This window comes from Dipodomys ordii, unplaced genomic scaffold (genome assembly GCF_000151885.1).
Source record: "Dipodomys ordii isolate 6190 unplaced genomic scaffold, Dord_2.0 Scaffold77, whole genome shotgun sequence".
Taxonomy (NCBI): Eukaryota; Metazoa; Chordata; class Mammalia; order Rodentia; family Heteromyidae; genus Dipodomys; species Dipodomys ordii.
Window position 1 is genome coordinate 5,555,827 of NW_012267293.1, and position 25,345 is coordinate 5,581,171.

Sequence of the window (25,345 nt, forward strand, 5' to 3'; positions counted from 1 at the left end):
ACCTTGCACACTGGTAAATACTGAATGTGGGGAGAGTAATGGCAAGGTAAACAAGCGCATCATTTCCTTTATTAGAAAGTAGGCGTGCCCTGGGAACAGTAGAGGAGAAGGATGCACGGATGGCCTCTGGGAAGCTGCCGCTTCGATGGTGAGGCAGGGGTGAGCAGACAGCTCTAGGGAAGAACAGTCCTACTAACGCCTCCACTGGACACCAGTTCTTTTTTGGGGGGAGAGGGGGGTCTGGTCGTAGGGCCTGAACTCTGGGCCTGGGCGCTGTCCCTCAGCTCTTCAGCTCAAGGCTAGCGCTCTACCACGTGAGCCACAGGAGTGAGTCCGGCCTTAGGTTGGAACACTGCTCTGGGAAGAGATGAATGCTTTTATAATGGGACCTTGCCTAGTTCTCCTGATTGATTGATTGATGGATTATTTATTTATTTATTTTGCCTGTCATGGAGCTTGAACTCAGCGCCTGGGCACTGTCCCTGAGCGTCTTTTGCTCAAGGCTAGCGCTCTACCACGTGAGCCACAGGAGTGAGTCCGGCCTTAGGTTGGAACACTGCTCTGGGAAGAGATGAATGCTTTTATAATGGGACCTTGCCTAGTTCTCCTGATTGATTGATTGATGGATTATTTATTTATTTATTTTGCCTGTCATGGAGCTTGAACTCAGCGCCTGGGCACTGTCCCTGAGCGTCTTTTGCTCAAGGCTAGCGCTCTACCATCTGAGCCACAGCAGCACTTCTGGCCTTTTCTGTGTATGTGGTACTGAGGAATCGAACCCAGGGATTCCTGCATGCTAGGCAAGCGCTCTACCACTGAGACACCTGCCGAGCCCATCAAGTTTTTTTTTAAAGAAAGAGGGAGCCTTGCTCCTCCCCATGGCCCTGGCTTCCTGCCTTGCCTTCTGAGAACTCTGTGCATGCTCCCACCATTCCATCAGCCATACGGTCCTTGCCAGAGCCAGGCTGGTGCTGCCAACATCCTTTGAACCTCCAGAACTGGGAGCCAAGTAAACCTCTTTTCTTCAAAAAGCACCCAGCTTCTGCTTATTTATTGTAGGAATAGAACATAGGCTAACCGAATGTCTGTCTTGAGAGGGGTGTGAGTCAAGAAGGTTTCTCAATGTATTTATCATTAGTTTTCTTCTTGTTTTTTTTTTTTTCTTTTTGGTCAGTCATGGGGTTGAACTCTGGGCCAGGGCGCTGTCCCTCAGCTCTTCGGCTCAAGGCTAGCGCTCTACCACTTGAGCCACAGCGCCACTCTGGCTTTTTTTGCTTATGTGGTGCTGAGGAATCGAACCCAGGGCCTCAGGCATGCAAGGCAAGCGCTCTACCACTGAGCCACCTTCCCAGCCCCACAGATAAACATTTTGATAGTATTTCTTTATATATGTGCCTGTGCTGTGCGTATATGAGAAAGAAAGAGGAGACAGACAAGTTACTCATTAGATATTGTTTAAATTGATTCTTACATTTTGATGGATAATCTCTTGTAAAAATTTTGAGGATAATCAGACAGTATGTTTGTTTCTAGTTTTTGTAAGATTTTCACCATTATGCTGGATTTTTTAGATAAAAGTTTCTATGTGGATCTAGTGAATAAACACGAGGATTTGAGAATATTTGCCTTGGGAAAATGCCAGTACTTTTGCTTTTGCTTTACTCCTCCAGTCAAATATTTCATAAATTTGTTTAGAGATGATGTCTACCATACTATTACATTCTAGTCTATTCATTAGACAGTTTTTCTGAAACTTGCTGGTGTTTATTTAGATTATAATAAAAGGGTTAATTACTTGATTTCAGTGTTGACGTGAGTTAAAATGCTGTGTTGTGTTTTACTTTGGCTTTACACAAACATTTTTTGAAGTGTTCTAGGAATTCTTCAAAAATACAGTATAATCTACACTGCCAGGCATGTATAGATCTTAAATTGGAGTTTTTGCACTCTAACCTCTGTAAACACTCAACATAAATTTGTTTTCATATTAGATTGTGAAATTACTGTAGACATTAGCTCTTGCAAATGTATAGGAGCCTGAACATTTAGATAACCATTTTAAAGAAGAATATATGATTTCAAAATTCATGTCTTCTTTTCTAGTTCTGCTTTATGGAGTGACTTCTGAATAAGGCTTAGTAGATATTTGTTAGTTAAAATATCTAAATGCAAGTGTCTAGGTTTTAAATGTAATTCTGACTTTGAGAAAAAGTGTGCTACAGTTAGATTACAGAATGAAAATTTTAATGTGAAATTGTACTTAATATTCCAAATCCATGACCACTTGGAGACACCTAGTATTACTTTATTATTTTTAGTTTTTAACCAGATGTCTGGCATTATGCAGACCTGGCTGTAGTGTAGTCTAGCTAGTAGACATAGTAAGTCATTTGGAATGGCTGCCAGTGTGAGATCTTTGTGTCATACCTCTTACTAGGAGTTGTGCTAACTGTTTTTATTAGAGTCCTTGTGCCTACTTAGCATGATCTTAACTAGGAGGGGAAAAAACTGATGTTTGGAGGAGATCATGTATTTCTCTCTCTGAGTGTGTGTGTGTGTGTGTGTGTGTGTGTGTGTGTACATGCATGTGCATGAACACAAGTGCTTATAATTGTACAACATTTACTGCATATAATTATTTAATTGTTAAAAAACATTGTAGGATAGGCAAATACAAAAAATTATATGTGACAGATTGAAATGCTGATTTTTCTGGTGTGTCCAGACTAGTACTCACTCTCAGCTTCACATTAGTGACATATTGTTGAGACTGAAGGAAGGCTGGTCCAAATTGAGAGGGGTTCATTTAAGGTGTGGTGATGGCAAAGGAAAAGAAGCTCAACTCAAGCTGGCTTCACTAACAAGACAATCAGGTGACCCACGTAACTGAGGTCCACGGTGTGGCCGGTGCTGGGGCTGGTGGATTTAGTGGCCCCGTGTGGTCTGCCTCCTCTGACATCTGTATTGTGGGGCTGGACTCCAGAGAAGCCACGGTGCCACTCCAGTTCAGCCAAGGCTCCCTGCTCCTCTGTGAGCCACGAGGGGAGAGGTTCTGAGTCTTGTGGCTCTCTGGGAAGAATGACTCCCTCGGTCTCCGTGGCCTGGAATACCTGGGACTGGGTGATTAATATGGAAAGAACAAAGACTGATTTTGTCCTGTGATTCTGGAGGCTGGGAAGTCTTAGAAAATGGCAGCAGCGTCTGCCCAGCTTGGTGAGGGCATTGTGTTGCTAGAAGGCCAGGTAGGCATGAGGGAGAGGCAGACAAAAAGGATCATACTCCTGGCCTGTTGCTTTGGCCTGTGGCAACCCATGGTGGCAGGAGTGTGTGGTGGAGCACACTTCCCTCATGATCCAGAAGCAAAAGAAGAAGGAGGGAACCCCAAATGCCTGTAGACCTCCTTCCAGGTCTTACCTCACAGCGTCTCTCCACCACACCACCTGCCACCCTCCACCCCCTCAATGAACCCTTTAGCACACAGACCTCTGGGGACCTTAAAAATTCAAACTATGGCACTGCATTAGCTGGGCAACCTGGAAAAACTAATGTGGCCACCTCATTTCTGTATAAGAGAAGAGTAGACTTACAACTAATTAAATTTCATCAGTCAATCGAAAGGGGGTATCTGGTGCCATTTTTGGCTGTGTTTGTGTTATTTAGAACCAATCTATTTCTCCCCTATTGGGAGAGGGATTAAATATTATGGAAATTAGCTGCTACGGTTGAATGCTGAGGAACAGTACAATAGACACGTTACAGCATTATTAGCTGTAACCTGTGACCTGTAACCTGTGACCTCAGGCAAATGACTGCTCTGGGCTCCAGAATCATTCTCTGCAACATGTTAAGATAGTGTGATTATCCATGTGTGGCTGGGGGAGTCCATCAGTTAATAGCACAGAACCTGGAATCGACTACTTGCCACGTAAGAGTTCGTTATGGTAATGAGGCCCTACCCAGAGGTGAAGAATAACTAGACACAACTCTATCGAGGGTCCAAACAACACGACAAATCACCACAGCCATCATGCAGAGGAGGAGGGATACCTGTGTACCTGGGCAGCTGGAGAAGACACTGGAAGGCAGGGACGATCAGGTACAGTATCTGTGACCAATGGCCTCATCAGGTGTGCCATTAGAAGAAAACTGGCTTTGGTCAGGGAGTCTCAGGGGAGGGGAGAAGGAGGGGGAGCAGAACGGCTACTGCAGACAACCAGGGTCTCAGGGAACACTAGCCGTGCTCCGAGCTAAATGCTGCCAGAGGCCCAAGGCACATTTGGACACCGCGACCCCATGCTGAGTAACATGGCAGGCTGCCTCCTTCCCTTTCCTCTGGCTCTTGCCGGGCTCTGGTTCAAAAGGCTCCTCAGATTTGTTTTCTGTTACCTTTCCAGGACTCACATGTCGGGGAAAGTTGAGAGGAGCAAGCACAGCCATCTTGACATGGAGTTTGGTGGTGCTGGTGGGGGGAAGGGGGGAGAGGGAACATGGAAAGTTTCTGGAAGGCACCCAGACCTGTTTGGTGCTGGCCTGACAGCATGTGGCTAAGGTTTAGAGGAGAGACATGGTGCTGATTCTGGGCAGCCCAGATCCTGGAAGAGGAGGCCACACTGTGCGCTGTGCCTCCAGGGGCAAAGGTTCGGATCCTCAGAACAGCCCAGTACAGGAAGCAACCTGCCAGGGCCCAGTGGCCAACAAAGCCCAAACGCGCTGCTGGGCAGCCGTGGGGCAGACCACTGCCTCTCAGGCTGCCCTTGGCTTGAACATGAACTCAAAGTTGAGAAGATACTATAGCCAGCTAACCCCCAGCTCATACCAGTCTGTCCTCCTTCCTTCCTGGTCTCAAAGGCAGGGATTGATAGCTAGAATATCATAGCAATGGTGTAGATGACTAAGACCCAAAGCAGGAGCTTCTGCCTCACTGATGCTCATCGTTGGTTTTCCGTGGTGTGCAATGGAAACTTCTTCTCCTTGACTCTGAGGACCACGTGGAGGGAGAGGTCGGGGCCACTGTGGAGGAGCAGGCTGGACACAAATGTAGGCCTGCACAAGGGGCATGGCAGGCAAGCCAGTGTATCCTGAGGTCAGAACAAACATCAGAAATCTCTCCTGACCTCCACCTCTAAGACCTGTCTTCTGACTGCTCATCCTTTGCCTTGCCCACGCTGCAAGAATCATGAGCCAGAGGACCTTCTCCCAACATCTAGATGGAGGCTGGTGTTTAAGGGCTGGCTTTCTTTTTGAGGGTGAGGTAGGGGGTTGAATGAGTAAAGGAAGCACTCTGAGGTGGAATGGTTTTGGGTGGCATTTTACCTGCATCCTTTCGTTTAGAAAACGTGTTTCCTCAGAACATCAGTGAGAGGAATTGCAGGAGAGAAAAGCAAGTCAGGTAGGTGTGTACATAGGAATATCCTTGCAGGATCTTTGCAGGTTTCACTGAGATATTTAGGAAAGCTTTGGCGTTTACTTTGACTTAATACATAAAGGAGCAAGAGCTCAAGATAGTTTAAAGATTGGACACATCTTGGCTTTCTGCTTGTATGACAGAAGACCTAAGAACATCGACTTAGAAGAGGAAAGAGTAAGTATTGCACAGTAGAGGAAGTTTATAAGCTTGGCAAAATCCCTCAAATATTTCTTGAGTCTCATGCCATGCTTCTCTTAAGATTCCGCCAGCCGCAAGTCTTTGTGTTTCTTCATGCTCGTTACGTGAGGACATTTGGGGACATCGTCACAGAGATGACGGGTCTGCATGGTGTCATGTGGACCTACGGCACTAGGCTAGAATTCCGTGTATCCCGCTCACTCTTCAAAAATCTTGCTCAATTCTCTGGCAATCTTGTTTTTCCTAGGACTCAGGAAGGTCTTTTTGGGGAGATCTTCGAGGGATAATCAGATGGATACCTCCCTCTCAAGCTATGGACTTTTCTTTCTTTTGTTTTTTGAGGGGATGAGGAGAGATGCAAAGTATTTAAACTTCTAAGATTTAAAAACAAAACAAGCCTAGGGCCAGGCACCAGTGGCCTACGCCTGTAATCCTAGCTACTCAGGAGGCTGAGATCTGAGGATCATGGTTCAAAGCCAGCCCCAACAGGAAACTCCGTGAGACTCTTATCTCCAATAAGCCACTAGAAAACCTGAAGTGGCACTGTGGCTCAAGCGGTAGAGCGCTGGCCTTGAGCTGAAGAGTGTGGGGACAGTGCCCAAGCCCAGAGTTCAAGCCCCACGACCGACAAAAAAAAAAACGTAGGTAAATAACAGGGTGCTCCAGAGCTAAGCATGCTCACGTGGAGCTCAGATTTTCTGCGGAAATATACAAGAACCTCAGCGTCTAGGTGGGAGCTTTGTGTCTGGAGGGTCTGTGCAGGTGAACTGGACAGTTGCATGGCAATCTCCCTTTTTCCCTTGGTAAGGGTTAAAAAAGCCTTTGATACCAGCTATTCTAGCCTTACACAGACAGTTTTGTTCGAAAGGTCTCCTGGGAGGATTACGCCTTGTATAGAAATCCATCTTGGAAGCCTGGTGCTTGTGGCTCACACCTGTAATCCTAGCTACTCAGGAGGCTGAGATCTGAGGATCGTGGTTCAAAGCCAGCCTGAGCAGGAAAGGCTGTGAAACTTTTATCTCCAATTAACCACCAGAAAACCAGAAGTGGTGCTGTGGCTCAAGTGGTAGAGCACTAGCCTTGAGCTGAGGAGCTGAAGGACAGTGCCCAGGTCCAGAGTTCAAGCCCCATGACTGACAAAAAAAATCTATCCTGTTCCTTCTCACTCTCTTACACCTCTGACATGGGCGTGGACATACTCACCGTGCTGTGTCTGTTCACCAAGAGGAGGAAGGCCTGGTTGGTGTTGAGCTGAAGCACTTTCTCATGAGCTGGATGGGTTTCCCCTGCTGAACTGCTCAGGCAGGAGGAACTTGGTTTTGTCCAGGGCTAGCAGCTGCTGCTCACCCTTGTATCATTCTGTTATCACCAGGACCTTGGTGGGATGCTGCTCCCAGATGAGTTGCGTGTCCTCCACGCTGCCCAAAGGTGCAGCACTGCTGGAAGATCTCCTCTGAAGGACTCCAGGTTCCTGGTGAAGGATGCGTCTTTCCCCGGGATGTCTGGTGGTTCTGAGTGTCCTTAGAATGGCAGGGAGCCTGGTAAGAAAGCCAGCTGTCTCATGTACTCACCCATTCATGTCTGTCCTGGAGGGACTGGGGAAGGCTACTTGGAATGGTCCTGTGTCACCTCTAATGTCATAGTGATGAGATGATGAAACTCTCAAACCACAGTGGGAACTCTGTGCCAAGGGGAGAGGGCTCCACACGTGCTAGATCCTCTGATCTAGCTGAGTACTGGAATGTGCTCAACGTCCAGTTCACCAGTGAAAGCCAGAGACACAGCTGGCCTGAGATGATACTGGGCCACTGCGGGCAGAAGGGCTGTGTTTCCTGCACTGACAAGCATGGAGCCTCGTATGTGATATCATGTGTCCGTCGTGCGTCACAATGTAACATCAGTGCATCGTTTCTTTGCTTACTTGCCTGTGTTTTCAAACACTGGCAGTTAAAGTGTCAGGTGATTTGATTTCCCCACTCTCCTTATCTTTGAAATGTCCTCCTGGTGCTCTTTTGGAGTGGTCTTGGGTTTTGGTATACCATCAACCATGTACATCTTCAAATTCAACCAAAAGTATTTGAACCAAACCAGGCACACACCTGTAATCTTAGTGACTCGGGAGGCTGAAATCTGAGGATTGCGATTCAAAGCCAACCCTGACAGGAAAGTCAATGAGACTCTTGCTTCCAATTAACCACTAAAAAATCCAGAAGTGGAGATGTGGCGCCAAGTGGGAGAGCACTAGCCTTGAACAAAAAAACCAGCTCAGGGACAGTGCCCAGGTCTTGAGTTCAAGGCCCAAGACCACCAACAAAAAGTATTTGAACAAAATGTACTGAACATGTACAAACTTCTTTCTGATGATTAATTCTCTACACAACGGTATAATAACTACTGATGGTATTTACGTTGCATTAGAATAGTGAGATGGTTTAAGGTATACGGGGTGGGGTGGGGTTGGTGTGAGTAAGCGCAGAGGCTTCTTCATTTTATGTGAAAAGCCTGAGTATCCACAGGTTTTGGAATTCACAGGGATCCCTGACGCTGCTCTCCTTGGACACAAGGACTACTGTATTCAGATTGCTTCATGGTTTCCCTGTTGTAAACATTGTAAAAGCTGTCAGGATCATGTACGTACCACGCCGGGAATGGATACCACACAGGGAAAAGATTTAGGACTGTTTGAAGAGCCCCAGGAGGCAGGGACTCGAAGGAGTGAGGACTTAAGCTCTGTCCTCCAAAATGTCTATACGATGTTCTTCATGGTTTCTGTCATCTGTTTTCAAGATTCCTCGAGAACTCCGAAGCCACAGTAGTAAATTCCCCCGCCCGGCAGGCTGGTGAAGGACTTGACAATCTGATGATAGATCGTGTTGTGAACCTCGAAAGGAAATATTGCACCACAATTTGTGTGTGTGTGTGTGTGTGTGTGTGTGTGTGTGTGTGTGTGTGTACGCACGCTCACAGGGAAGAGAAACCTCTATGTACACATGATACTGCTTTCCCATGTGACACAGGATCAAAAATTTACATTTGCAAGTGAGAATCTTGTCTCATTTTATACACTTACTGTCTCCTTTATTTATTTATCTATTTATTTGGTGGTACTGAGGTTTGAATTCAGAACCTCATGCCTTGAAGGCAGGCACTCTTACCACTAAGCCACACCTCCAGCCCTTTTCTGTGCTAGTTCGTTCTGAGAAAAGGTCTTGCTTCCCTGTCTGAGCATGCACCTGAGCTGTAACTTGCACACACAAGCTTCTTTTTGTAGCTAGGAAGACTGGAGGCACCACCATCTCCAACTCTAAGGTTCTGAAGACTTTTCTGTCTGGGCTGGCCTTGAACCATGATCTTTCCAGCTTTGCAAGTAGTTAGTATTAAAGGCACCGATCATTTATCCTTGGCTCTGTTTTCTTTTCCTTTCCATCTTCTCAATATTTGAATGCTTTTTGGAGAAGACACTCCCTGGAGTAATAGTAACAGAGATTTGTGCAGATACAAAAGAAATTTCACTGTATGTGCTGTGATTGCGTCTCTGCAGTTCCTGGTGGCATTGGGAGGTGGCAGTCAGGGAGAGGGGCTTGGGGCTTGGGGCACTATCAGAGATAAGAGCTGTTGGTGTGGCTTGGGTCTTGGGCACTGTCCTCAGGGATGGATTAAAGCTGTCAGAATGGGAGTGAGTTCTTCACAGAAGGATGACTTTACCCCACCCACCCCGCCTTTATCCCACGCCAGGCCTTCTACCCCATGGGACTGACATAGTATGAGGGCCCTTGCCAGGCGTTGAGCTTCCCCGTTTCCAAAATGGTGAGAAGTACATTTCTTTTCTTCACAAATTAGCCAGCCTATGGTATTCTATCATAGTAGCACAGCACTGATTAACATATAAGTCTCAGGTCCTTTTCTGTTGTTGTTGTTTCATTGAATGAGCCTACTGTTTTCCTTTGTCTCTTTCAGAAAATTGGAAACTAAAATAGATGGAAATGAAGGTGTGGCTCAAGTGGTACAGTGCTAACCTTGAGCAAAAAAGCTATGGGACACCCCGAGGCCGGGCACTGGTTCACACATACTCAGAGTTATACCCAAAGAACTAAAATAGAAGACTTTTGATGGGAGGATTATTTGTTTTTCTTCAGGTTAGTTTCCTTTGGATTTAAACCGGCCAATCCTTTTCTTCCTATACTTGTAGGAAGTGTATGCTGGCTAATGTGAATGGCTTTCAGTATTATAAAAATAGAGTGGCCTTCTAGGTGCTTCTAATCCTAGCTGCTCAGGAGGCTGAGGTCTGAGGATTGTAGTTGGAAGCCAGTCTGGGCAAGAAAGTCTGTAAGACTATTATCTCCAATAACTATTCAGAAAAAGCCAGAAGTAGTATCATGGTTCAAGAGTGCTAGCCTTGAGCAAAAGATGCTCAGGAACAGTACCCCAGCCCAGAATTTAAGCCCAAGGACCAGCCAAAACAAAAACAAAAAACAATTCCCCCCTCCGCAAAAAATATATATGGGGGGGGGAGAGAATGGCCAGCCTAGCCTATGAATTAACTAATGCTATCTATACTTATGTGTAGGTTCAGAGCCACATACCCACAGCTATTAACCTCTGCAATTCTCACAGCAATGTAGAAGGTGGGATAGTTTCTCAGCATTGTGAAAAAACACAGACAAGGAAACATGTTTTCTTTAAGTGTTGGATCCACTGTCTGGTACTGGTTGTTCCGTGGCTGTTCCAACCCTTAGAATCTGGCTGCTCGGTGGACCAAACCTTGTATTGAACCAAGGAAGGAAGTCATCGTCCAGTAGAATAGTCATTAGTTTTGGTTTGAGCAACTTACAAAAGCCAATACAAAGTAAATTCCAAAGCAGAAATGGCTTCACATTTGAATGTAGAACAGCTGTGCTCCCCTCCCTCCTGCCCAGTACAAGTCTGTTATTCTAAACATTTCTCTGGGTTTAGAAAAAAAAATAGCACAACAACGTTACCTCTACTGCTCTGGCCTGTCTCAGCATAAAGCCAGCTTCATCTTTGGAAAGAATTCTATACAGGGCTAAAGTTTTAAAATAGCATCTGCTTTAATTCTTAATCTGCCACTAACATCTGGTTATGCATATATATGTATATTTGTAATTTCAAAAGAAATTCCCATTCAAAAGAACTTCACAAACCAATTCCTTCCTTGCCCCTCCTCCCGCTCTCGAGTTCTCCCTCCTCCTTTCCTTCTCCTTACACTCCCTCCCTTCTTACCCTCCTCTCTCATTTCCTTTGTATTTTACTTCTTAGGGAGGATCAGAAGTAAATAATCCAACTCAAGGAAATGGAAACAAAAGATTTTTAAAATTTGTTGATAAAAAAATGAGTATTATATTTGTGAAACAAATATAACAAACTAAAAACTAGTAAATAATCCTTAATGTCTAGGCTAGCAATCTGAGAGGTTTATAAATGTATTTGTTTCCTCCTGTTCCCTCAGTCCTGAGTTTCTAAGTTTTTAAATTTTTATTTTTTGGTAGGGCTTATTTTCAGGGCCTTGTGCCTATGAAGCAGGGGCTGTACCACTTGGGCCATGCTCCTGGCCCTTTTTGTTTTTTTTGTCAGTTTTTTGTCAGTCATGGGGCTTGAACTCTTGGTCTGGGCATTACCCTTGAGCTCTTCAACTCAAGGTGAGTGCTCTACCACTTGAGCCATACTACTACTTTTGGTTTTCTAGTAGTCTTATCCTATTCTGTCCATCTGTGATTTTACCTATGTTTCTTGATTAAAGTTTGGTGATGAGAACATGAGCTCAAAAATATGTAATGAATTGAAATTCAGTGGGAACATGACAACATAGAAGCAGCCTTACACGTCTAGTGATGCCTGCTGTTAAACTCAGGGAGCAAATCACTCTGGATAGCAATAGCAGGGCATGTGTGCTACTTCAAACAAAACTATTAATCTCTTTAGGAGTGTATATTTAGGTTGTTCAACTGTTACTTCTCAAGCAGTAGCTTTCAAATCTTTTTGTTGTTGCTGTTGTTATTGTTGTTTGCCCATCGTGAGGCCTGAACTATGGGCCTGGGTGCTGTCCCTCAGCTCTTTAGCTCAAGGCTTGCACTCTACCACCTGAGCCACAGCACCACTTCTGGCTTTTCTGCTTACGTAGAACCCAGGGCCTCATGCATGCAAGGCAAGCAGTCTACTACTGAGCCACCTTCCTAGCCCCTGCTTTCAAAGGTTTTAATCTAACAACAATCCCTTTTAATAATAGATTTCTCTAAAAGCAAATGCTAGAACATGAGAACTCATTGAGACCAGAGGTAGAGGCTGAGATTTTTCTGTTGGCTGTTTCTTCTTGAATCAGTTTATGAATGTTTCTGTGGAAGAGCCAGAGTGCTTGAAGAATGGCTAAGGATGCCATTCATCTAAGGAGTTGACTCTTTGGATCAACCTGGCAAATGCTAAGTCAACTCCTTCTGGGCTACTCAAGTGTCCCTCAAGTGTTGTGTTGTTCCTGGAATCCTCCTGCTATAATTCATCCAAATGGACAGTGTACTTGGCCTAAAGCAATAATGTGCCATTGACTCAGGAAAGACTTTCACTCACCAAAGGCAGGCGTTCAAAACAAACCATCCCTCAAAGCCAGTCTGTGCAGAAAAATGAAGCTTTATCCAAACTGGCTTTTCTGTTTCCAATGAAGAATGAATCCCAGAGGATGGGAGAAAAGCAGCTGGCAATCCTAGATATAATGTGTAGAACAAACAGCATGTGACTCCCATATGCTGGTTTATTCGCTGGGGCCTGGGCCGGAGACATAGATAATACATATTTTTCCTCTTTTTGGGAAAGGTCTTGATTGGGCCAGAGGATGTTTGGAAGCTGACTTCAGAAGACTGTTTGGAAGGTGGGTTGTGTTGTTGATGTAAAGCGCTGGGGACGCTCACCAGGCAAACTGTTCCCACTGTCAAACTTGGTTTTCGTAATGTCTCTAATCTTCTGATGAGCCTTTCCTGAGAAACTCAACGGGGGTCTTGGCAATGTCTCATCCTGGTCTCACAGAGCAATGGGTATCCAAGCTTAGACTGCTAGCTATGATTATTTCAGTGTGGACCTCACGGATGCTGGCCACGGAGATAAGAACCTTTGCAACTCCACAGTGAGAATACGTTCTGTCTTCCAAAGTGTTCAGATGGAAAGACAGCACATCCTGTACTTTAGGGCTCAGCTGCCCAGGTCGCAGTTACACAGAGAGCAGCGAGGCCAGTGCTCATTCCGCCCTTGGTCAGTAGGCCGGTCATGTCACACAGCAATGGGGAAGTGCTCAGCTTCGTCTGCAGCTGGTATTTCAATTTTGCTCACCAGCTGTTCATTTCTTAGCGATTCTCCTGGGGATGCTTCTTATCATGGTGACCAGGAACAGCAGGGCCCGGCCAGCTAGCAGGCACCTCAGCAGGAGATTGTCCAGATTGCCAGGTTGTCCAGAAGTCTGAGGGACCTAGATGTGGAGGCAGAAGCTGCACTGTATTCATGAATGCCAGCAAGGCAGCTGTGAGGACCAGGACAAATGTCTCCCTCAGCCTCATACACGAACACCCGCCACCCCCACAGCACACTGCACACAACACACTGAACACACACACTACACATGCCTACCAATTTACCCTCCCACACTCCACGCACATGCACACCCTACCATACACACCCATACCTCATCACACACCCACTACATACAACACACCCCCATTCCACCACAGCTCCACCACCACCAACCCACCTGTACCACACACATCACACACATACATTCACATCTCCACCACAGACATGCACACCACACCTATACCTCCCCACACCTCTCCACTGCATACAACACCCCCCCCTTCCAGCCCCCCCCACCAACACACCCATACCACACATATCACACACATATTCACATACTCACCATACACACACATACCACGGATACATACCACTCCCTACATAGACTACACAAAGATGCTCTCCCACACATGTGTGTATCCCAGATGCCTGGAAAAGGGAGAAGGGAGTAAAGAAGATTCTGGAAGGAGATGGTGAAAACATGAAATGAGGGGAAAGACTTCTTTCTTGTGGCATACTATCTTTGGGCAATTCTAGCCACAGAGATATCTCTCGCTCTGACTTCTGGGGCTTCAAAATGGGGGCCCTTTCCTGTGATTATTTCAGAGGATTACGTAGAGAGCATGAGGGATTGGGTGGGTGTAGTTTTCAAGCATTTGTTCTGAGTGTTCTCCAGCTTTCTAAGTTTGTCATCTCTGTCTATTTGTATGAAGAACTTCATGGATAAGAAGCAGGGAACAGGATTCAAACACTGAAGGAAAGACCTCTGAGCAGGCAGAGTACTACGGGAAGAAACTGGCTCCAGGTATCACAGCCAGGATGAGACAGAGATCAGAGCTGGGGTGTAGTATATCGTATCTGTACAAAGGAACGAACACCATGTCAAATATATGATATGATATAAACGCATGATACAAATCTCATGCAAAAACCAGACAGTATGGAGATCTTGTAGTTCTTAGGAGGGAGGCATAACTTCATTCTATTTCATTTCCTCGTGGTATTGCATGTAGTTTAGACATCAGCATCAGGGCGAACTTGAGGAATCTACTAGCTTGGTTAGTAGAACTTTTCTTATTCCCTTGCATCTTTCATTGAGACGAGGCCCAGATCTGCAAGTCAGGCTGGGGGCTCTGGGGCTCCATGGCAGCTGGAGATGGAGACCACCAGGGCAGTGGGAGTCCTGCTACATCTCTTCCTGGGGAGAGGTCCAGGCCTTGTGCAAACACCACACTCACTGCCCACCAATCAGGCTCAGCCACTGCCCATCAGCCAGGTACCGGCTGCAGCAGGCGGACCACAGCCCCGCTGAGGACCACAGCGGAGGCTTGGTTTTCATGGGGTCCTGCAGGGAAGGGGTCTGGGCCTGAGGGCGAGGCAGAGGAGGGGAAGGGGAGCAACGTGTTTCCATGAGCAGTCTCCTAGCTGGAAACAGATGTTCTGGTGTCGTGCTGGCCAACATCATAATGCAAAAAGCATTGAAGTATAGGTAGAGTTCTCTAGCTTTGCTTCTCAGTTCAGTAGCTTCTCTCATGTCTGAAAAATGGAGAGGAAACCAGCCTTTTCCTGGCCGGGCCCCGGGGGCTCTGGCGTGCTGTGGGCCTGGCCTGCTGTCTGCTTCTTTTCCTCTCACAGGGATGGGGAAGGTTTGCCTCTGCAGAAAAGGGGCCAGGGTGTTTTTGGCAGCTGCAGTGGAGAAACCTGTCTAACAACCCAGGAGCTGAAATGATCATGTGGTTTTCTAGTTGGCTACAAGGTGGTGCAGAGAGGGGTGTGTGGGAGCCATGGGGAAGGGGGCACTCGGAGCTCCAGCCCAGGTTAGCAGTGCTGCCCATCACCTGGGAGTTTTCTGAGGGCTTCCGAGGGCTGAGGTTGGGACCTTATTAAGATGGACTCACCTTATTAAGATGGAGCGAGGGTGGGACAATAACAGGAAGTAAACAGAGTGTAAAGATATGTCCTTCAAAGACATGACCCCAGTGCCCTACCAGCAACCAGCCCTGCCTTCCAAAGTTCTTCCACTTCCCAGCCATCTATTCAAATCGGGTCCACTAATGGGTTAACCACAGATTAAGTCAGAGCTCTCAGACTTGCAGCTCCTCACAGACACCCTGAGAGGTGCTTTACCAGTCTCCTAGGAGTCTCCCAGGCCAAGTACTTGACAAGATCAAGCACCAGAGGCACCAACACATGTATTTATATTAAGAATTTAAGAATAACTTAGAAATAAATCCACTGAAGTCTTAGCCAGCTTAACTGTGCATAAAAGTCCTTTTCCAAGAGCAGTCTTCCAAAAATCTTGTCCATTCCCTTTTGTCCTGTTCTTTTCCATCTTCCCACATGGAACCTGCCACTCATTTTTATTTTTTTTGCCAGTCCTGGGGCTTGAACTCCGTGCCTGGGCACTATCCCTGAGCTTCTTTTGCTCAAAGCTAGTGCTCTACCACTTGAGCCACAGAGCCACTTCTGGCTTTTTCTGTGCATATGGTACTGAAGAACCGAACCCAGGACTTCATGAATACTAGGCAAGCACTCTACCACTAAGCCACATTCCCAGCCCCTGCCTCTCTATTTTAAGACAAAAAATCATCCTTTTCCTTAAGAAATAAGGAAGTCTTTTTCTTCATACTTCCCAGCTTCATTTAAGAAAAACATGCTACTTGTCTGCACATGAATTCTTTCTCTTTTTATTTCTAGTTTCAGTGACCATATATTTTTAGCATCCTGAATTCTCAGTAGCTTTAATGTCTAGTGCAGGCTAGGAAGACATCAATGGTGAACAGTGTGTCACACTAGCACTCTGTAGACTGGCAAGACCATGGTTCATGGTTTTTCAAGGTGTCCTCAGGGTACAGCGATTCAGTGTGGCTCAAGACACATTTGATAACAGTTCCAAGGACCTGAAGTTCTTCTATAATATGAAACCAAAAGAGGAGACAGATCAGTCAGGCAGAGCCAGTCTACAGCTTGTTTAGCATGCCCATGGGGTGGGGTAGGAAGAAGGGAGCTGGAAAAAAAGAAATTCACATACTTTGCAAGGTGTTTCTGAAATGAAACAGAGAAAACACATTTGACTGCAAACCCAGGTACTTGGGAGGCAGAGGTAGGAGGAAGGCAGGCTCAGGGCAGCCTCTATCTGCGAACAAAGTAAAAGAAAGAAATGGAAGGAAGACTCTATCTGCGAAACACTAACAGTTCCAAAAGGCCTGGGGATGTGGTTCAAGTGGTAGAGCATTTTCCTAGAAAGTAGAAGGTTCTGAATTCAATTTCCAGTTTTTAAAAAAGTGAATGTCCCTAGTTAGAGATTAATTGGTAGATTCTGATTGATTTGTTTTGATTTGGACTTTTCAAAATAATAGCTCAAGGTCCAGACTTAGCTTAATGGTGTCCTGATTAAGTTCTTCAACACTTGCAGTTTCAAATTCATCTTTCCTGTCCAGACTGCCACTTGAGATCTGCTCATGTATTCCCAGGTGCTTTCTCGTCAGTTCTAGTTGGACTATCAGGTTTTTTTATTCCTCCTACTCTTGATTTTCTTTCTTTCTTTTTTTTTTTGGAGGGGGGGTCCGGCCGTGGGGCCTGAACTCTGGGCCTGGGCGCTGTCCCTCAGCTCTTCAGCTCAAGGCTAGCGCTCTACCACTTGAGCCACAGTGCCACTTCTGGCTTTTTTCTTTTTGCTTATGTGGTGCTGAGGAATCGAACCCAGGGCCTCATGCATGCAAGGCAAGCGCTCTACCACTGAGCCACCTTCCCAGCCCCATCGTCAGTTCTAGTTGGATGTCTACCTAGCAGCCATCTTGAATTTAACAGGTTCCAAACAGAATGGTTTGTTCTTCAGATAGGATCTTTGTCTTCATCCTCCCCTGTACATGACATTGCTATCTTCCAATTCCATGATTCAAAATCCTAGAAGTTACCTCAGTTGTTTTCTTCCTTCCTTCTCCTCAAGTTCTATGGGTAGAATGATAAAATATAACCTGAATCAGGCGGTGTGTTCCCCAGCCGCCGCCATTCTCAGACCCGCAGGAGCCTCTTCACCACTCCGCCTCTGCGTCTGCGGTCTGGCCTGCATTGGATTGGTTCCCTCAACCAGTTTCACTGCCTAGGGGTTTTACATATAACCTTATTTAGAAATTGGGTCTTTGAAGATGTAAGCAGAGGTTAAGATGAACTTATTAGAGTGGGATTAGTCCAATCTGCTTGATGTCCTTAGAACAAAAGAAGATGAGACACACAGGGAAGGGTCCATGGGACAAGGGGAGGCACTGGCTGGCGTGGTGCTGCCAAGGGGTACAATGGCTGTTTGGTCTGTTTCTGAAGCTTATGCTTTACGACTCAGGAATGAACCCAATGTCTACTCCTCACACACATTGTTCTCAGTAGTGTTGACCTTTGGTTACTTGGGTGGAGAAATGGTTAAGCAAGAGCTTCTTTCCCCAAACTTCCTGGGTCGTTGAAAAACAGAGGCTTCCGCTCGTATGAAAGATTCCTGTTCTTCTGAAAGTACTCATAGAATCTCATGCCAGAAAACAAAACACGATGGCTTTGTTAGTCACTGAAGAATGTAAGAAAGCCTCCTATTCTCAAATGCTTCCTTTCAGAAAACCTCTGTGACCCTGGCTGATTCATGGAACTAATTAGTTCCACGCATGCACTGTGCAGGTATGCTCTAACTGCTGCATGAATTCGTGTAGCCTGATCTCTCTTTAATTTTGAATTATTTTGCTTCTGGTAAGAATCATGATATCCCATTAGCTACCATCAGAAGGATGACTTGAGGGATACCTTCCTGGGGCCAGTCTTAGATGTGAACTTGCCTGCTTACTTCTCAGCGAAGGGCACAGAAATACATTCCTTTTTACCTGCAGCCAAAAGACAACAAGGCTGTGAATCTGGGGGCAATAACAAAGCCTGGGATTCTGGGCTGGCATCTTTCAGTGAGGTTTATCCTCCTGCTGTTCTTTAAGGGGGACATTGGATGCTTGACTATGTTTGGCTTAATTTTCTCTTCTTTTCCTCCCTCCCTCTTTCCCTCTTTTCCTTCCTCCCTTCCTTCCCTCCTTCCTTCCTTCCTTCCTTCCTTTCTTCTTTCCTTCCTTCCATTTCTTCCTTTTACTTTGTTACATTTGTACATGTACTTTATTACATTTTTGTTTTTATAAACAATACCCTACTTGTTGAAAACATTAAATATTTCTGATTTTCATTAGACTACTTTGTTAGATGTGACTTACCTTGAAGAAACAAAGAGGAAACTTACAAAACACATGTGTTTTGTTAAAAACTTAAATCTGAGTGATTGCATGGTAATTTTAGAGGACTGGGTAATTAACACAATTTGGGAATATAGGATCTTAGTTACAGAACAATATCTTCATGAAGCAGGCTTCCTTTTATTAGAAGAAATCACATTATATACTATATTTCCCATGTGGGCATGTGGATGACTTCCAAAATCTACACAGAAAGATCCCGGAGTTGTCCTCACTTGGACTAAATGACTCCTTGAGTGAACCTGGGTATCAGCTAGTGGAGAAGGCTCTGACTGCCTTCATCCCTGCATGACCACGCAGAGCAAAGCCCAGCTTCCAAGGTGTTTCTGTGAGACATACTTTCTACAGTGCTCTGACACTGAAGTTTGGGGTTTGTCTCGTATGGGGCAGTCAGCCACACACTCACTCATCTAGCTGACTCGCTCAGCACAGTTGAGCTGTGCACTCACACTCTGAGAATTCCTTCGGGACACTTGTGCTTTCAAGCACTTGTTTCCAGTGTGTTTGATCGCCCTCACTTCCTGGTAGCTCAATTTTTCTCAGCTCCTTCCATGTACTGCCAGAAGGTATGGGATTGCCTGAAGCTGATGACTCTTACATGACATGATGATTTATCTAAGGGTTGATGAGGGACTGTAGGGGAGGCTTTCCTCTCAGTTTTGCTCTTGTCTTTCTGCCCCTTTTCTGAGGAAGAAGGCTTCTTGCTTTGTGGGGAGGTAGAGTTGATGGAACTTGGACTCTGCGGGAGTCTGGTGGGGCAGTGGGGGGGGCTAATGGGCCTTGTTCCCCAATCCTGAGGGGGGCCAAGTGGCAAGTAACTTCATGGGCTGAGTCTTTTCTGGATTAAGGCTAGAGGCTCTGTCCAGGAGCTTTGGAAGGCAGTTGAAAGCCCATGCTTTCATGGGTTCTATTGCATGGATGAGGTGCTCAGTCTCTTTAGATGTTCAACAATGTGAAGCCACAAAGGAAAAGAGCAGCCACAGCCTTGTCCCAGTCGGGAGAAGAGGCAGCTAACTCAGCCAGATCTTCGAGGAGACACAGTACAATCTGAACTGAGGAAGACATTAGAGCATTGAAGGCAATTTCAATACTGACTATTAAAGATTTCTGGAGGAAAAAATTATATTAAGTGAAGTAAGCCAGACTCAAAGAAACATAGGTCCCATGGTTTCCCTTAGTTGCAATAACTAGTATATGTCTAGGACAATCTTACCAGACAAGCAGAAAAGGTCAAAAGCTATGTACATATGATGCTAAATGAAATGAACTCCAAGATATGGACACAAGAGATTTTTTTCCTTTGCCGCTGAAGTTTTTAATGTACTATGTGATATTTTTCTTTCTTTTGTATGTTCTATGTATGCCCTATGGTATAACTCCTGTATTTGATTCTGGTGCCCTACGTCTTGCATTTTTCTAATTTGGGGAGGGGAAGGGAAATAACAAAATGCTGAAACAAGGATACAGGTTGACCCATTGTAACAATGAGACCTACAAGACACTATGTTAAAAACAAACTTTACAACTTTGGGGAGGGATGAGAGGGAGGGAAGGGATAGTAGGGGGAAATAGGCTTTCTGGAGCTAAGAATCAATGAATTTACGATCTAGTGGACTAGTTGGATAAGAGGAAGATCACTGTGGAGATCTGGCTTGTTCTGGGAAATCAAGAAATGGCCTGAGGGGCTGGGAAGGTGGCTCAGTGGTAGAGCGCTTGCCTTGCATGCATAAGGCCTTGGATTCGATTCCTCAGCACCACATAAGCAAAAAGAAAAAAGCTGGAGGTGGCACTTTGGCTCAAGTGGTAGAGAGCTAGCCTTGAGCTGAAGAGCTGAGGGACAGCGCCCAAGCCAAGAGTTCAGGCTCCACGACCGGACCCCCTCCCCCCAAAAAAGAAATGGCCTGAATCAGAGCTATGGGGACCAGATGTTGACAATTTTTGAAGTAGGACAATGGGTACATGAAGCACTCATAACGTTACTGTAAGAATCCCATTTAAACCATATGTAGAGAGCTGCGGGAGCCGCGACCAAAGACGGCTGCAAAGGCAAAAATGGCAGGGCCGCGTGGTGCGGCTGCAACCTAAGATGGCGCGGGCTCCCGCCTTCCGTCTTCCTCGTGACGAGTGCTCTCTGTAAAAAACAACTCCTTATATGGCTATGACCTGGCTCCTAGTTTGCTTCCGTGTGTGCAGCCCTATCAGTATATGCCACATGGCGCTTCAGGATTGGCCATCCAGGAGGCTTATAACCGGAGCGCGGGGCGGATGGGGAGGAGAAACAGGAAGAAGCGGGCAGGAGAGAAGTAGGAGGGAAGGAAAAGCAGGAGAAGCAGGGAGAAACAGGAAGAAGCGGGCAGGAGAGAAGTAGGAGAAAAGAAGCTGTAAATAAGGTCCTGAATAAACCGTCTGAAAGAAGGACCTGTTGTCGCGTCATCCTTGCGGGTCGAGGCGGTCGCGACAACCATACACTATTATATCATCGAAATTATATACAGAATGATTATTAAAATTATATGTTACTTTTCTACTGATATTCTCATGTAGAATCTTTAAAACTAAACCAAATGTCCATGATCAACTGTGTATTTCATAACAACCTTTAGATATTCTTGGCTAGCTTTGTAGTTGTTAATTCAGGTTAATATTTGGAGTATTATTATTACTTCTCAATACTTATTAAGAAATCTGCCAAGTGGGTCAATGTTGAGAGGTACTTTGTTGTTGTTTGTTGTTTGTTTTTTGTCAGTCACGGGGCTTGAACTCTGGGCTTGAGCACCGTCCCTCAGCTCTTCAGCTCAAGGAGAGTGCTCTACCACTTGAGCCACATGGCCACTTGCAGTTTTCTGGTGGTTAATTGGAGATAAGAGTCTCATGGATTTTGCTGCCTGGGCTGGTTTTGAACTGGGATCCTCAGATCTCAGCCTCCTGAGTAGCTAGGATTACAGGTGTGAGCCACCGGCACCCGGTGACAGGTACTTTTAAGTAAAGCAAATAGACCTGGGCTAGGATGTGGCTCAGTGGCAGAGCACTTGTATTTGCAAGGCCCTGGGTTCCATCCCCAGCACTGCAAATAAACTGCATGGAACCAGCTTGCCAAAGGAAGAGGTAATGGTACTTCTCTCCATTCAAATGGAAAATTCCATGGTAGGACTTGGGACATACTGCGTAGCACTCCTGCCTTTGAGACTGGGATCAGCTGGTGTGGGAGAGGCTGCTCTGCACTGGAGGAAGCAGCAGTCAAAGAGACCAATGGTGACAGAAACTGTAGATGTCCTCCAAGGCCCAGATCCCATATGTTGTCATGACCTTCCTCGGCAAAGGTCCCACAAACTGTTTGGTCACTTGTGTACTTTGGTCTCCCCTGAAGTGAGCCCCGCCCACTTACCCAGGGTCTAAGCAGAATGGAAATGAACTAATTTCAGGCTGTAGTAGTGACAGGCCTGGACACCTGTCCAATCTCTTCTTTCTTGGCTGCAGGGGCTTTGACAGCTGAGTGTTGGATGGCATGCTGCAAGGTGGGGGCCTATGCTGCTCTCTATTGTGGTAAGGCCGATGAAATCTGGCTGTGGTAATAGGCAGGAGTAGCTCCCTAGAGATGCTAGGTCTTTGTATCTCTAGTTATGAGTAAATGTGATCCTATTTACAAAAAGGGCTTTTACAGGTGAAATTCAGATAAGGGTCTTAGATGAGATCTCCTGATGGATAACCTGAGACCTACAAGCCATCACAAGGCATCACAAGGTCAAAGTAAATTACCTACACAGAGGAAAGAAGAGAGGCCATGAGGCCAAAATTGGAGTCATGTAAGTGAAAGCCAAGGAATTGTGTTTTCCCCTAGTTCTAGAGGCCAAAGATCAGAAATCACTATTGATGGCTCAGAAACAAGTTGCATGTAAGGCCCCAGGCCCTTTGAAGCTTTAGGGGAGAGAATCCTTCCTCAAAGTTTTGGTGGCTCTTAGTCTTCCCTGAGTGTGACAATGCTACTCTAAGCCAGCCTGTGTTTTCACATCACTGTCTTTGTTCTCAGTCTTGCTGTCTCTGTCTGCCTGTCTGTCTCTCTCTGTGTCTTTCATGTTAGGCTCACATATGATAGGCAAGTGTTCTATCACATAACTACTCTCTCAGCCCTTCTCTCTTCATATGAGCACACGTCACTGGGTTTAGGGCCCACAATCAAGACCCTCATCTCAGGATCCTTCCATTAGTTGTGTCTGCAAAGACCACTTTTTCAAGTAAGTCTGTATTTACAAGGTCTGTATGACAACCCTTTGGGGGCCATCCTTGGTGGAGAAGTCCAGCCAGACTGATCGGTAATGTCATCAAAGTTCAGCGCTGTAAGAAGTTATTCTCCATGAGTAGTTGCTCTTTGCCCATACAACCTATTCTCTAGGAACTGTGAAAACAATCTTTCGATGAGCACAGGTATCAGTCACTGCTTACAGAAAACAGACAAAATCCGAAACGGATTGCTTGTGGGTGCTCTACTTCAGGCTGCACACATGTTCTGTTTGTGAGCTGCTTTCTTGGTTTTGTGTTAGTGTCCTAGAATGTCGACAGCATGTCTGACATACCAAGACCACTTTTACCATGAGGAGTTGATTGATGTATCTTAGGGGGATGTGGTGCTGGCTTATGACTAATCCTGGGCTCCAATTAAATCACAGGAGATGACAAATATGACATGTCTACTTACAGCACACAACACAAACCAGAAACGGGCTTGAAATTCCATGTTAACCAACTCAAAGCCCGAAGTTCTTTTGAATCAGTGGGATAGGGTTGTGTTAGGCATTCTTCAAATTCAGATGGCTTAAATTCCAAAACACCATGTTTGCTGCTCAATGAAGCAGAGACCTCTAGAAAAGTATGAGTCTTGTGTGAAAAGTGAAAGTATTTGGAAATTATTTTGCTATTCAGAGGCAACCAGAAGCTATCGAGAGGCTATGGTTGAAGTAGACAAGAGTTCCACATCCCCTGTGAACCTCAGCCTCGTTCTCCGTTCTGCTTTTCTGGACTGTAAATGTCGAGTGTTATAGTAATTGATCTCTGTGTTGCCTTCCAGCTCCAAAATCCTGTGGTTTTTCTAAAAGAAGCCTATTGTATAGCAGACCACCCACATGACTGTTAGCTCAGTAGAGCTAACAGGAAAGTGCACCTCACCTTTGGCCGAGGAGCGTGTTCAGTAGAAGGCATTACAACATCATTAGAATCAAGGGCAGACAGTGCAGCAGAACAGTTGAATCAGAGACTTGGGTGTGGGCGGGTTTTGTGCTGAGATACCTTTCCATCTGCTCTGGCAAGTTTGCTCTCAGGATGAAGTCAGGCCCCTTTGCTTGGAGAAGACTTGGGAGTCCCAGGCTCCTTCTAAGAACGCTTCACCGACATCACTGTGCTATCAGTTCTCCCGAGGGATGCGGGCGGGGACTGGGGGTCTCAGGGCTGGAGGTGGCAGCTTCTTCACTACCTTGCAGAAGTGCGGAAAGTACGGGCCTGAGGAGAATGCCTAGGATGAGGAACACGTGCTTCCCCAAGCCAGGGGAGGCGTTGGATGCTTTCCTGGGAGTGAGAACATACAGCCGCTTGCTTCCTGCCAGGAAAATATTCCATAGCTCCGGGAATGACATGGCCTCCTAAGCCAGGGCCCCCCATGTTTGGCCCCCTGAAGACTTCATGTGACCCCGACAACTGGCTTTGTCTTTAGCAAAGGGCCTGCCAGATTCCGTGTGTCCTGTTTTATGGGCTGGAGGTGCGGAAACAAGAAACAGGATGTTTTCCTGGAAGAACTTAACATGGGTTTTTCTTAGGGTTTCCTTCTAATACTTGACAGCCCTAGAAGAGAAGGATTGAATCATCCTGATCTGTAGTTGCTCCAGTTTGAAGATGCTAGAAGGCTGAGAGCTCTGTGTTGCAAGACCTATCAGTAAGAGAGAAAGACCTGAAGGCCCTCTGCACATAGATGCGAGGTGTGATCTCTGCTTGCAGCCAGCAGGGTTTTCCAAGAGCAGATGCTGCTGACAACATGCTCCCCAGAGTCCAGAATCCACTCAGGTCCACTCAGAACCAGGATGAGAAGAGGTCGTTCACACACCACCACCAGACATTTCCTGGAGGATAAAGTAAGATGATGTGAAGCATGGCTCTCAACAGGTGGCAGTATTCGCATAGAGTTTTCTAGGAGCAGGGTAAAGGGGAGGTGAGGAAAGATGGATGCAAAACAAAATAAAACAAGAACCTAAACCAACCCCCAAACCAAACCAAGTAAATGAACCAACAAAAGAAAAATGGCGACAGGACGAGGGTTAGGATAGATGGCTGGCATATTGCTCTCATGGGGATCTGAAATAGTCCCCAAAGGCCCATGTGTTAAAAGTCTGGTCTCCAGTTTATGGTGCCGTCGAGAAATGGTAGAACCTGTCAGAGATGGGGCAGGAATTTAGGTTGCTGGGGTTGGGCCTGGTATGAGGGTATTGGGACCTTGGCTTCTTCCTGACTATTTTCCTGCTTCCTGATCACCAATGAGCTGAGCAGCTTCCTCTAGTACAATGATCCCATCTTCCCCAACATGCTGTTCTGCCCTGCCTTGGGACTGAAGGCAACATAGCCAAGTGATCATGGGCCAAAATCTCCATGAGCTTAACTAAACCTTTTCTCTTATCAAGTTGATCATGTTTCTCTTATTTAGTATCACGTTTATCTTATTTAGTTTATCTTATTTGTCATGGAAACCAAAGGCTTATTATTAACATACATGTTAGTATTTTGCTTGATTTTGTTATCTGGAAGATTGGGTACTTTTTTTTTTTTGTACTTTGTGTTGTTTAGAAAAGGAATAAAAAGGTTATTTGTGTCATTTCTAAGAAGCCAACTTACAGAGAATTTTTAGTTTCAGAGATACAGT

At 45.8% G+C, this 25,345-nt stretch overlaps 1 pseudogene; it reads right to left on the reverse strand.

The window, feature by feature from the left end:
* Positions 1 to 6,448: 6,448 nt before the first annotated feature.
* The window catches only part of LOC105991807, a 36,768-nt pseudogene continuing 17,871 nt past the window's right edge, over positions 6,449 to 25,345 (reverse strand).